The following is a 14,610-nucleotide window of genomic DNA, read 5'->3' as shown; positions in this document are numbered from 1 at the left end:
CAGCCGATAAAATAGGAATCGGGGAATAGTTCATAGTTCATATGAAGAGCAGCAGACGGTGATAAGATACGGAGCCACAGATGATGGTGACAGGAGTGCGATAAAAATATGCTCCGTCAATTTTCAAAATACACTATAACAGTGATAAATGCAATTATATAACAATCATAAATAGAAATGCACGTTGAAGTTACAATCGAGACTGCACCTGCGAATGAATTGCAAGTTTTCCACATTTTTAGAAGAACTTGATGAGACGATTAGTCACGATACACGGTGTCATTTTCGAGTTTTTCTTAGTCAGACTCGAAAATGATATAGTGTTTCGAAATGACTCGTCTAATTATATTGCACAAAATCAGAATCAAACCAGTAAATTTCCCAATTGTATTTTGAGGTGTAAAAGTGCATTTATAGGAGACGACGTGTGTCCTAAAGTGTATTTGGCTTAGGATACGGCGTGTGTTTTAAAAGGGTATTTATGGGAGACGACGCCTGGTTTTGAGGGCATTTGAGGAGAAGCCGTATGTATGTGAATTGAGTGTTGTCGGTGACGACGCACAGTGGGCTAGAATCGAAAAAAGCTGGCCAAAAGTCGCTAGTCTAAATTATTAGTAAATTAACGAAACTTTTTACATAGTGTGTATTGTAAATGTGCAATTGAACTTATTTAGGATTATGTACGCCACAATGTTGTTTAGAAGGGCGATAACAATTAAAATAGGCGAATGCGATGCGGGAAGCAAACTCTACAGGGACACGCCGACCTTCTGCTCAGGAAATATCTAGGGAAAAATAGAATTTTTTCTACTGTTAACAACGTTAAAGCTATCAAATAGTTGTGCATAAGGTAAATTTTGAGTCAAAAAGCAAACTTTTCTGGTATGTTTTACCCGATTTTTTCTAATGTTCTAATCCTTGTGTCGGGCTTCCAATGCCTCTTCGGAAAGCTGTCCAATAGGAAGAATGTCATACTTCACGATTCCCGCTCCATGTATTAAAACCTTGTGAATAGTTCCCTCTCTATTTGCCAAGACTCGGCTAGAAATGAGCGAGCCAATCGCATAGACGGCTTATTTTGGGAAAATTCAAATTTCTATATTGGAAACATTTGCACGTGTTCAAAGTAAAAGAACAAATCTGGGTACACAAATGGGCAACCGCCGAGTGAAAAGGGCTAGGAAAGCGCGCGAACCGATAAATAATAAGTAGGGGAGTGCAATGCAACATAAATGTAAACCAGTGGCAGAGACCATAATAATTTATAATTTTAATATTGAAGAAATATTAGCTAATAATTTAACTGTCAAAAACTTGAATCAAAAAGACATTTAAAAATATCAGGTAATCAGTTCCATCGGCAGCCGAACTATCATCATTCTTACATGGGTAGTAAAAAACAAATTGCGGACTCCAACTAGGAATCATTTTAAAAATTTTGCTTAACTACAAACTGCTTCTCGCCACAATGGAAATTAAAATCTTTTTCGATGGATGCGGAGTACACTTATTGAAGTCACAACGAAACGGAGGCGGGTGCAAGGAGGCTTTGGTTCCGAGGTACAAGTAGGTAACTATATCCTCCTTTGAAGCGCTTCTGACGTTGAACAGATCAATCCAGTCTTATAGTGGATGTTCACTCGACACTCTCTCTAGGACAACTGGTGGATGTGGTACGCAAAAACAACCGAAAAACCCCTAGGGGCACTAACTAAGAATTCCATTTGTCGGAACAAGTGGCGGTAAGGGTCGGCAAAAAGAGACAAAAAAGTGTAAAAAGCATAACTTGGAATAGCTATCGATGAATTAGGGGAAGTAGAAAAGAGTCATTACTGGTAAGGTTGTAAAACCAGCATTGTCGGGCTAGTAAGTACGGAGGGTCGCAAATCCTCAACCAGTCGGCGTGGGCGCCTGTCGCTGCACGTGCGTGACCTTCCTAAACCCCTCGACCGCAGCCTGCCCATGATGCTTGAGGGAAAACCGCAATTCTGAGAAAATCCTTTCAAAGATATTTTAGCCCATAAATCTGCTGAGAAACCTTCCTACGACCTAATCGTAGAATTGCCAGTCACCAATATAGCAAGAAATTGTTACTTGCGACAAGATGTTCGTTGAATTAAGCCATTTACAGTATAATGTGCAAAAACAAGATGACAATTATTCATAAAATATGTATTCAAGTGACCAATGTCATTGGACTTTTAGTATTCCGTAGTCTTTATGCACGGATATCCTTTCTTCGCTTAGTCCCGCCGCACAGTGGTCCCAAATCGAAAAAAGCTGGCCAAAATTAATTACGTCGTTGTTATTATGTATATATTTGACCTAAAGGTCTATTCTTATTGTTTTTGACCCGCTTATTCTGAATTTATAACTATTTTTTATGTATTTGCAATAATTTTATTGCTATTTCACATTTTGTTTAAACAATTAATTTTTTTAACATTGGAATTTGAGATTATACTGGTGATAGTAAATTAAAATTATACATATCATAAAACTGAATTAGTTATTTAAAAAATACATAAATGCATATAAAATGACTGCATTGTTTATTTTTGGACAAATTTTGAACAACTTATTTTGAATGAACCAAGAGAGCATTTTCTACTTTCTCATTTATTTGATCGTATTTGATACGAAACATAAGTTAATATTAATTGGAAATTTATATTATAAGTATATTATTAATATTATTGTACTGCATTAATTGTTTAAAAATTATAATATCTAATTCTAATTAAGTAGACAATTTTATAGTTCCTTGTAACGTGCCAATGGATTTGGAAGCAATTTTAAACGGGGTTCCTTATTTCACAAGTTTCAACGGAGGCATTATTACAATCATTAAAATGTTATAAACAATATTTCATAACTCCTATAACTCAAGTTAAACGCCAAATTTATTGATACGCTTGCAATAAGCTCTTTACGAAGTGAGACATCAATTTAACGAGCACATGATTTGGTACGAAAAATTAAATGAGATTTTCCATTAATTTGGGCTTTTTTAATTATCGAAAAAATAAGTTAACATTTCTTCTTATCTTTCTCAGTCATTGTTACGAAAAAAATTTAAATACATTCACGATCACTATCCGACAAATCCTCATCACAGTCGTCATCCACTCAATTCTTCCAGGATTAATAAACTCTTTACCTCGACTGGTAATTGAAGTAATTTCCTTCTTTGAGCCTTAGAAATACTTGATATCATTGCATCTGAAGTTAGGAGTAATCTTTTAAACAGGTCTTCATTCGTTGCTATCCAGGAAAATTTCCTTGCATGATGCTCCCTGAATCTTCTTATGTCCTTATTCCTCGCCTCCATTGCCTCCTCGGACAAGTGGACAATAGGAAGGGCAGCTTCTTTAGATGTCCGTCGGAGGAGCAAGTACTGATGTTTCGTGAAATTACCAGAAACGATCATGGAAAGGGCTTCTTCGTGGGAGATTTTACTTTGCCTCACATCCTTGGCTCTCCATTTTGATAACACTCGCCGCGCTTTTGAGAGAGTGGTTGTTGTCACCTCATTTATTATTTTCGCCACGAACTCATCACCTTTGCTTCGATAACTCATGGATGCTCTACTGGCGATGTGCTAGCTCTAAGATCCTCCGTTTTCCATCTCTAGGCCCTTTCACTGGACTTCTCAAATTGTTTAAATAAAGGCGGAGGAAATTTCAACTTCTCATTTGGGCAGTCAGCGAACTTTCTTCTAAAAAACCTGTCATTTCTTTTTCTTTCCTTCCACCGGCGAAGATAATTTGAGAGAAAAAACACTTCTCCGCAATTTTTTTAGGATAACTTTCGAATTAACGTCCTCATCTAACTCTAACTTGTTGCTCCAGCAATCCAATAAGTATTGGTTTTTAAACGATACGGACCCTTTTCCACTTTCAAGAAATTTTTCATGCATCTCAAGACGCGTGAAAATTTTCAGAGTTATCTTACTAAAACACTATGGGCACTCTTCTTCAATCCCACAAGTCTTCTTTAAAAAGTTCGAGGATACTCGACTTTTTCAAGACTCGATCTTCACGCTTGAGGAAACTAACTTTCACGTCTTTCGTTTGGCAAAATCTGAGTAAAACTGAGTTTTGGCGAGAAAATTTCGGGCAAGCGATGTCTAGAAGTAATTTGGGGGTTCCATAGTGTGAGGTTCGCGATGCTATTATCTATATTTTCTAGTAAATATCACATTTGAAAGGTGAAAAGGCTTACTCCGTTCATCCCCGGTGGCCAAAGTGCAATTCATAACTAGTGTATAGAGAGCGGTGGTGTCGTTTTCCCGATGGCCGCAATCAATAGCCTAGGCCTTTTCGGCCGTCGTTTGCCCTGCATGTGGTTGAGGAGGCCGCTAAGGAGGCGACAGAGGGACAATGTGCCGCGTGAGGGCGAAAACTAACCCGTCTAACGGAAGGAAAGGGTGGAGTAGCATTTGAGGGATTCTTTTTTGTTTTGAATGCATTCATGTTTTTGAGGATTACTATAAGCACAGCTGCGAACTTTCGTTCCATAAATATATCCTTCCGCTCGAGTCCTTAAGCAATTTTTATGAGAGCATGGGCACGCGTAAATAAAAGGTAAGGTCAAATGGAAACTATTAATGATAAAACGTTCTACGTATGACAAGAGATGTTTATTCATAGGGTAAATATTTTTTGTAGAAATAAAATATCCAACAATGTTGAATAACACCCATAAATACTGGATTTCCTCGAGCCCTACCACGCGCCAGCCAGGCCGCCGCCCGCGTCAGCGCATTGCATCATTATAGTTAAATCAATGCTGAGGTCGGAGTAGCAACTAGTAGCAAAAATTTTCTTCACTACTGCGTTGCATATACTTTTCCCTTTGTATTGGTGCAAAAGATACCGTGCATTCACGTGCCTTTCTAAACGATATTGTACATTTTATTTGAAAATTCGGGTAAAAAACACTAAAAGTTACAAAATATATATAAAATAGTAAACATAGTAAAATCCGAATAAAATTTATGTCCCACTATGTAATAATGTTTATATTTGTAGTTAAAAATGTTTTTGGCCAAATATATCGCGTAAAGGTTGTCCTGCATGACGCTGAACTTCCTCAAAATCGACCGATTTCACGCAACTGTGATTTTTACGGTGAATGCTCCATGTTTGACGGATCACTGCAGCCGCTCTGATGAACAAAAATACTAACTTAGTAGTGTATTTTGTAGACCATATCCTGAAGGAATCCGAAAATAAGGTTCAAAAATTCCTTGAAATTTTTCGAAAAAACGACTTTTGGCCAGCTTTTTTCGATTTGGGACCACTGTGCGCCGCCGTTTCATGGCCGCCACAGTGGACCGTGCGGCCGGGGTGGATTCACATAAATATGGTTGTTAAAATTAGGATCGCAAGTTATCGCAAAAACTGCATTCTGGACATTGTTCTATATGCTTTTGTCTATCTCACAGTGCAAATAACTCCGTGTAGCCTGATGTAGATACAAACGATAATTACCGTTAAACATAAAGTTCAATGAAAAATCAACACAGTTTTTGAAAAATTATAAAAATATGAATTAACCAGTAAAACGAAACAAACACTGTCTCTATTCATTTTATGAAGACCAATTTTATGGATAAAATACTTTGACTAATACTATTAACGTATTCCATGCTCTGTATGGTATCCTATCTTATAGAGTATATGCTTAATAATGAATATCAACTGTTTTTGGTTGATTTGCGCTAACTTCATTTTTCGACTTTTGGCCAGCTTTTTTGGATTTTGGCCCACTGTGCGACGTTGGATCATAAATCTTGAAGTTTATTAAATGTTATCGCAGAAATCACAATATTGTTCCTGATTCAAAGGCCATCATCGTTAATTTCCCATCCTTCGAGCGCATTACTAAAGACGACACCGAGATTATCGCGGAACCCGGGTCAACCCTATCCATGCCCTTTTGATTCCATTAAAAGTTTGATTCCAGGGTATCCATTATTCGACGCCCCGGTCACTTTGAGCTGAGTCGGCCGACTAACAAATCCAGTTGGTATGGGAATCCGGATCATTCATCCTATAAGAAATCCCGGGGAAAATCCAGCATATCGGGAGGGATCGTGTGATGAGACCAGTACAATACATATGGCGATGGGATTCAGGAGCAAACAATAAACTATGAATTAGTGCCAGCAGAGTATATGAGGCTGCGCTGATTGCATTGATATTGAATTTCTTCCGAACTTCAACGATTTGTTTTTGTTTTCGGCTTAAATTTCAAGAGGGATTTCTAGAAAAAGGGTCAATGTGTACGGGAAAAGCGGTCCCAATTAATTTAGTGAGACTTTTCCAAACCCCACTTTTAGAGAACACTTATTTATTTTAGTTATTAACCCAAACAAATCTCAATTGAAAAACTCTTCTCCCCTGTCGAAGTTAATGAATTATTCGATTGCTAATTTTAATTAAAAGAGGGTTGTCAAGGGTTGTCAAGCAAAATGGTTGTCAAGGGTTAACAGTTGTTGATTAGTTATCGGATAGGAACCATCAGCAAAGAGCCAACAACGACGTGTGTAATAAAAGATTAATTAGATCATTATTTGTCACTGTGTCTAATAGTTATTTATGGATCAAGAGAAGAACTAAATTCAATATCCCGGAATGTTTCTCTCTATTAGGTACCTTACTTGAAATTGCTAATTATTTTAAGTAGATCTAGGAGAACTACTGCAAGGAAGGATGCCTGGAGAAGGAATGCCACGGATCAATCATTGGTGTCGGGGATAGGTTGGTGTAATACTGCCAGACATATTACGCCATTTCATACGAATTCCATAGAAAGAAATCCCCTTTGAAAAATTCTGTCCTCATCAAATCATTTTTTCACGGCGAATGTCTTCCGTTGGTTCTAGCTAGCCCAGTGGTCGGCAAAGTGCAGCTCCAGAGCCGCATGTGGCTCTATGGCTCCTAAGTGCGGCTCTGACACGAATATCCACGGTAGGCGCAATAATACTTTCATTTAAAGAAAAACTCGCTAAGAAATAACTACATCTTATTTTGATAAAATAAAATTCTTCTATAAATCGAGAACATGTATAATTTTTTGTTTAAGTTAAATGATAGATAGGTAATTAAAATTTTATGTTGTTGTAAAAATACGTAACGAACATCGAGTTTAATTTAATAGATTTCGTAAACGTAAGCACAAACCATGTACAAGCTACCGGCTCAAATCGCTCGTATGTTTTCGGCGTACTCCGGTGTGATACACAGGTACCACAAGCATGCGCGCCCATACTTTTTCTAAATTAGAGGGGGTACAAATTGGCATCGCAGACCAGCAATTGCAGTGTGAACAGTTTTGTCTTATCTACCGTATCTGCCGTCGTCCTGTATTATTAAAAATTTGTTTTATTTTTAAATCTAGTTGCACATCTCACAGGTATTTTTAAACGATTTTTTTACACCTGCTATATATGTTTGTGGTTCGGGTACAAAATTTATAATCGATTTTTCGATAACTTCTATGGGCACCCATAATTAAGGTGGCTGCAAAAAAAAAGCAAAGAAAAACGAAAGATGAAAACCGCGAATTTAAAGTTGAGAGGACCGAGAATTTTGCGTTTCTTCAAAACTTGAATGGGCTTCTGAAATGTCTTACTTGTAAGGAGAAATTCGCGCATAACAAGAAGTCAAATTTAGAGAGGCACTTTACAAGAAAGCACGCGTCATTCAGCACTAAATATCCTACCGGTGATGCCAGGAAGAAAGCAGTTAAGCATTCAAACTTCAGAAGAGTCAAGAGTCGTCAACTGCTGTGTTTAAATGATTGGATGCAATCTTCCAGCAATATTAATATGGCAAGTTGTTTTAGCCAAGAGATTGCTAAGAGAGGGAATCCATACACAGACGGCGAATACATAAAAAATTCTTTTATAAATGCACCCGAAGAGCTATTTCGGAATTTTAAGGACAAATTATATGTTCTGAAAAGAATTAAAGAGTTACCATTGTCTGCCAAAACCATTAAAGATAGAACAATTAAAACGAGTCCGAATATAACGACCCAGCATATCGAAGATCTGAAATTGGTTTTGGCTCTATCAATAGCAGTTGACGAGTATTGTGACATGAAGGACACAGCGCAAGTTTCACTTTTTGTAAGATTTATGTCTCATTGAGGCCCTAAAGAAGAACTTTTAGGATTGTTGCCACTCAATGGTCAGACGAGTGGAGAAGATATCGCAAATGCCGTAACTGAGTGTGTGGATAAGCATCACATTCCCCTGGATAAAATTGTGTCGATTTCATCGGATGGGGCAAAAAGTATGACCGGCGTAAGAAGAATAAGAAGAAGCGTGAGTTTGTTGATATTTTGAAAGAAAAAATTAAACAACGAGATTCATGTTTGCCATTGTATCATTCACCAAGAAGCGCTTTGTGCGCAAACATTTCCGGATAAAATTTAATTAATCATCGCTAATTCAAAATTTTTATTTGAAATGGAGAGTGAGTACGCCGATCTTCTTTTTCATGACTAGGTACGTTTAGGGTACGTTTAAAAACGTTTCGCATCCCTTTTTCCGGAAATTAAGGCATTTCTTTCGGCGTTCACTGTCCAGAACTAATAGATGATCAGTGGATCCAAAACTTTTATTTCCTGTGTAGACGTTACGTCTCATCTAAATCAGCTTAATCGTAAACTACAAGGGAAAGGAAACTTAATTTTTTCGATGTTTGAAGATGTAATAACATTCGAAAACAAATTATCCATTTTTTCTCAGGATTTTGAAAGTGAAACATTGTTTAACTTTCCGAGCCTTCTGAAGCATCGCAAAGAAAATAATTCCTCTATTGATAAGCACCATTTTAAAGCAATAATTTTAAATATGAGGAAAGCATTTCTCAGCAGGTTTCAGGGATTTAAGAACAGAAGAGCAAGTTTAGCATTTGTCAAAAATCCTCTTAATGCTACGATAACCGAGTTGAAATTTTTTCCTTCTGAAATTGGCATTGGTAGCTTTGAAATACAATTGCTGGAATTTGAAAAGAAGGAGTAATGGCGCTCTAAATTCGAACTTCTTTGTCATAAATACTCTTCACAGGATTCTCCACTCCCATAGTTCCGTTGATTCCCACCAGTCGCAACAAATAGAGGCGTTCCAGTCGGTAGGATATAGTTAAACATACGTATTAGCCCGCGTTATTATCACTACGCGTTGAATGTAATCGTTTATTGCTCAAAATCAATCTCAGCTGATTAATATTAAGCTTATTTTCATATCTAATAATTAAAAAGACGCAGGTAAACATTTATGGGTGCAATGTAGTCCCTTCAAAACATACGTATTAGCCCATACAACGTCATTGTAAATATAGTCCAGTGGTTGAGTTACTGTAATACCATTTTTAAGTTCCATGTTCGATTCCCACCAGCAGTAACTTTTTTCATAATATACTTCTACTTTTTCTTATTCAAAAACCTGCTATTCACAATTATATCCAAGATTTTCACTGATAGTTTTAATTCTGCGCGAGGAAATGTTTTTGTGCACTTGCGACGTCTGATGTTTTCCCATTTTTTCACGCGGAAGCTTCCTTTGAATTGTTTCATTTTCGTGTCGCAACGCAACGCATTATTAAGATACACATGTATTTGGTTTCCTTTTATGTTGCAATGTGATATTGTGGACTCATTCTTACCATTCATGCCTAGTTTTAGAATCGGATTCCGTTATTATTATAACTTTTAACACCCTGCGGAGTAGACAAAAACGTAGCCGGAAAAGTTATATCCTTTGATGATTAAAATTGATAATTCTCTTGATGGAAAAAGCAAAATTTGCCAAAAAGATGCTTCTCTGGAGTCTCTTGTTAGATGAGTGACAGCAGTTAGATGAGTGAAAAGATCCCGTCCGTCTGACTGACCGTCCCCCAACTCTGGAGAAAGAACCCATTCCCTCCCTGGCTCGCTCTATCTGGATTTCAACGGCTCTTTTCCAACGATTCGAAAACTAGGCTTGAATTGTAATAGCTCACAAGCCCGTAATTCAATATGAAAGGAATTTCCTACATGTTTATGTTAAAATGCGTCGTATTACGACAAGGGAATTAAATAATTCAATCATTTTCAACGGTAGGAATAGTATTTATGACTCTTACGATCAGCTGAAAAAGCTCGCGTTTGCTGTTATTTCCCTTTTCGGTTCTACACATATATGCGAACAATCTTTTCAAACATTAAAATTATCAAGAGTACTCTGAGAAGTCGTCTCGTTGATGAGAACTTGGAATTATGCCTAAAATTAAAAACAACAGCATACAAAACTGACTTACTCAAACTTTCCAAGGAGATGAAAGTACATTCTTCGTATTAATAAATATTTATTAAGTATGATATTTAGTTTTATTTAGAGTAATAAAAGTTTACTAAACAAGTAGATTTGGCTCCCAATTTTTTTTTAATTGCTGTAATGTTCATACTTGACTCTTGGCTAGTAAGTTTGCCGACCACTGTGCAAGCGCATGACGGCGCACGGTGTAGCAGTGCATGTAAGTATCCGGCGGCAATTAGGCAAAAGGGTCAACGATCGCTAGTCCACGTCCGTCCGGATATATGCTCCCGGGGCGCTCCTCTCTGGCTGGATGGACGGAAAGTTTCGCGCGTTTCGAAATCTCACGCGGCGTCCCTCCCCTCCGATAATCCACATAAACGCGTTCCCTCTTACCCTTTGTACCTGATGATGATGCAGAACGCGAGGAAGTGGCCGCCTGTGAAATTGTGCTCAGGGGGATCTTACTTGCCAGCAGCGTGATGTCGCCGCGGGTGGGGGTGGCAGAAGTGCGGACGCCCAGCGCCGCGGCGCGGGACGCATCGGAAGCATGCGAGGACGCTTGGCCGGGGATTCTGCGCGCAGGCGAGGGCCCATTCGATGACTTAACAGAATGCACCGATCGATACACGGAAGAGCCATTCACGAAACATTTCGAAGTTCGGTCGACGGATTTTCAATTCTGTTCCCTGCCAAATACAACAGATGTGATGGTTATGAGCACGCATATGCGAAGAGGCACAAAGAGCCGGGGTGATGCAAGAAGGACTTCGCGCAAGACCGCTTCGGGGATGTCGGGTTCAGACCTTGAAAAAGGGCATACCGGTCTGGAATTCCGGAAAGGAAAATACTTTATTATGTTCTTGGGTGAAAATAAGGAATGACCCATTAAGAGTAAGCCAGATATCCAGATGTCCCAGAATTCACCAAATATCCATACAAGATAGGTTGTACGGAAATGAACTCCTAACTTAAGAGTGCATCCAAAAGTCCTCATCCCCGGCCGTCGGGGAAAGGTTGGTGTAATACTGCCGGACACATTACGCCACATAGACATCAGTTTCGAACAAGTATGTAGTGCCATTAAGGTAGAACCTGCGCTTCGAAATATTGCTTTCATTAGTTCGATAAACTCTACAACAACAATGTGTAATTCATAATAATTAAAAGTAATTTTAAATTAATCAAATTAGCTGTATAAGTGATGAACTTTACTAAAACTGGAATAATCTTGTGATATGAAGAATGGCTGTCATATTGACTCTAATGTATCGTAAGAATTTAAAAAATTTCTCTGGAAATAGAGTAAAGCTTCATAACTATATCATTTGGGATGAATAAAAAGAACTTAACTAGTGAAAGCTTTTGCTCTGGTAATTATAGCCTAATTTGGAAAATTGAATTGTATATAACTGCTGACCACCAGCTCGACAACGCCGTCAACATGTTGTAGTCCCACACCGGCTCAGCACCTTTGTTCGCGATACCTCGTTAAGTTGCATTGCGACAATATTATTCATTTTATTATCCACTTTACCTAGCCTTAAATTATTAAATATACCTTTGCGCTGAAGTGATGGCTTCCTCATACCGATTTAAAGGCAAATTTGTGTTTAAAGGTAAGGGTAAGAGCTTGGATAATCTGAGGAAACGAAATGTGGCCGAAAGTGAATCCATCCATCAATTCCATCGAAGTGATTCCAACGAGTGCATTTGTTGAAGGGTGCTAAATCGTCGACGTGCATTTTTTTGCAAATCAGATAATTTGTACGCATTATTCTTCAATTTTATCATTGAATGATATAACTGAAGAAAATCTAATCGGACTAGCATGTAAATGGCATACAACATGTAGAGCTTGCGGCGCTGTGAATCTTTACATCAAAATCTCAAGCCAACTCAAAGACTAATTAATATCAGGATAATTCAATAATCCTTGTTCCCAGTACCTAAGTTTTCAGTAAATTAGGAAGGCTGGCATTGCAACTTCTACAGACTCATATATAGCTGTCACCTATTGTTCTAGAATGCATCCTAAATTTTATCCTCCTGCAATGACTTCATGAATAGATGTATTTACTGTTATATTTTCAAATTATACTAATTGGACCTTCGGAAAACGTATCAAAGTAGATTAGGTCAGTGCAAAATAGTGGTACTGGTGAAGAAAACTTAATACGCGTGTCCAACGCATAATACATTACTGGAAATCTCTAAAACCTGCCAACAATGAATATATAGGTATTGTCCCATTTCAGAGAGTCATGACCACTCACCTAAGTAAACTGACTGTTGTCTCGCTTAATAAGTGGGATCTAATGAATCAGCTATACGAGTAAACTACTAATTTACGGAATAACTATAACAATAATTATATGGTAACATTTTTATCAGAATAATTGATTGAGTTTCCTACGATATTCCATTTTATACTTTCGAAGAATTACATGGGTGAATACTCGATTAATTAGTACGCTCGCGAAGTTGTATTTCCAAACACTACATAGCCGGTACCCAACAGCAATATGTTTGTCTCGTGGTACATTCATTTACCTGTAGACCTTATTCTAGACTTTTCGTATCAATTAAATTGATGATGAAATACATAATGCGCAAGATAATGAACTTCTATTTTAAATAAGTATTTTCTACAAGTTGACTACTATGTGTATTTTTCGAAATAAACTTTAAAAAAATTGAAGTAGCATTCTGAAGAACAGGTAAACTGTCGCAAGTCGCAATTAATTCCATTATTTTGCCTACAATTTCAAGAGATGCATTATATTCCGGTCATGATTACTCGCATGTTTAATAAAATTTGGGCGCTTTTAGGAATTCCTTTAACAGCCTGCACTGATAAATTACATATTTCGGTGTGTAGCAAATCGTCTGCAATCTTAACTTGAGCCAATGTTTTTGTTAACTCCTCGAGCATAGTTTCCAAGTTTGTTTCAATATGGCGGCTATAAAACGTAAGTGAGGCTCATCATCGTTTTTCAATCATAAATATCTGCATGAAATGGTCGATAAGGTAACCTGAAAAAAAATACATTGTATTTGCTGATTATTTGATCGCCATGTAGTTTTTTTGAGGTAGCCTTATCGGGGAAAATCTTGAGAAATGAAATGTTTAAATGAGGGACGACTGCGTTCCGCCATAAGAGCAATGTAATTTTAAGCTGAATATCACGATTTTCAAATCCAGCTATTAGCGCTAAATGGCCGATGAGCCCCAATTATTTTTTCACAGATCGACTAAGGCATCATTTCTCTTCAATGTATGAAAATATGAGGGCATTTTTACGAAGGTCCTTGGAGTAGAGGTCACTGGCGCAGCGAAGGGGGGTTTTGGGGAATAAATTCTCCCCCCCCCCCAAGAGCTCAAAGAAATTTTTAAGTTTAAGCCATTTTTCTTCATTGGATTGATATTACAAATAGAATAGTGCAAGGATTAATAAAATGTCCCTCAGAAAGCCGAAAAACTCACCATTTCGAACCATTTATCTTAAAATTCCGCAATTTACTGCTTATCCTGGTGGGTATTCCATACCCCCACACACCCCGGTATTGGTTGCCCCTAAACCCCTCAGCCTTAATTCCTAGCTGCGCCCCTGGTAGAGGTTCTTCCTCAATGGTGCGCCGTTTCAGTTCCCTCTGTGGCAAATTTCAGGAAGCCATTGCGGACTAGCCTTCAGTGAACTTGGTCGCCCGCGCGAGTTCGAAAATCACATACTTTGAGAGATCATTTGCCTTTGCTCTCTCTCCCGAATCTGCGATGATAAACCCTCCACAAGCATTAAAATTGCAACTTACGTCATCATGTCATAAAATAGCGCCGAATAGTCTTACACGCCGGCGATATCCGTTTGAAGCTACAACATGACCCGCCGGCAATGCTTGGCACGTGGAGCTGAGAGGGGACTCTCACTCGATGCATTGGCACGCGAGCTCAGCGAGGATATTCTTATGTCAGAAACTTTGGCCTTCAATCGCCAAAAGGTTCGCCATCCCTTCTCTGCATGAAGAACAAAACTTCGCTTGCTATCGCCATTCTACGATTAATGAAGGTTATGTCCAAGTCATTGATAGTGCACCTTGCCAATCAGATGGATGCCGCGGAAAAATACCCGCTTCACAAGATAGTTTCATAATTTTTCCCAGTTCAGTCTTATGACAGCTTTGCTGACGAGAACTCGAGAGCACTTTTCCCAGTTTTATTTTAATTTTCTTCCAATACCATTCCACATTTGCTAAAAATAAATTCCCGTAATCCACGATAAATGGTCTTCCTAGCGTCT

This window comes from Ischnura elegans, chromosome X (genome assembly GCF_921293095.1).
Source record: "Ischnura elegans chromosome X, ioIscEleg1.1, whole genome shotgun sequence".
Lineage (NCBI taxonomy): Eukaryota > Metazoa > Arthropoda > Insecta > Odonata > Coenagrionidae > Ischnura > Ischnura elegans.
This window is presented reverse-complemented; position numbering follows the sequence as displayed.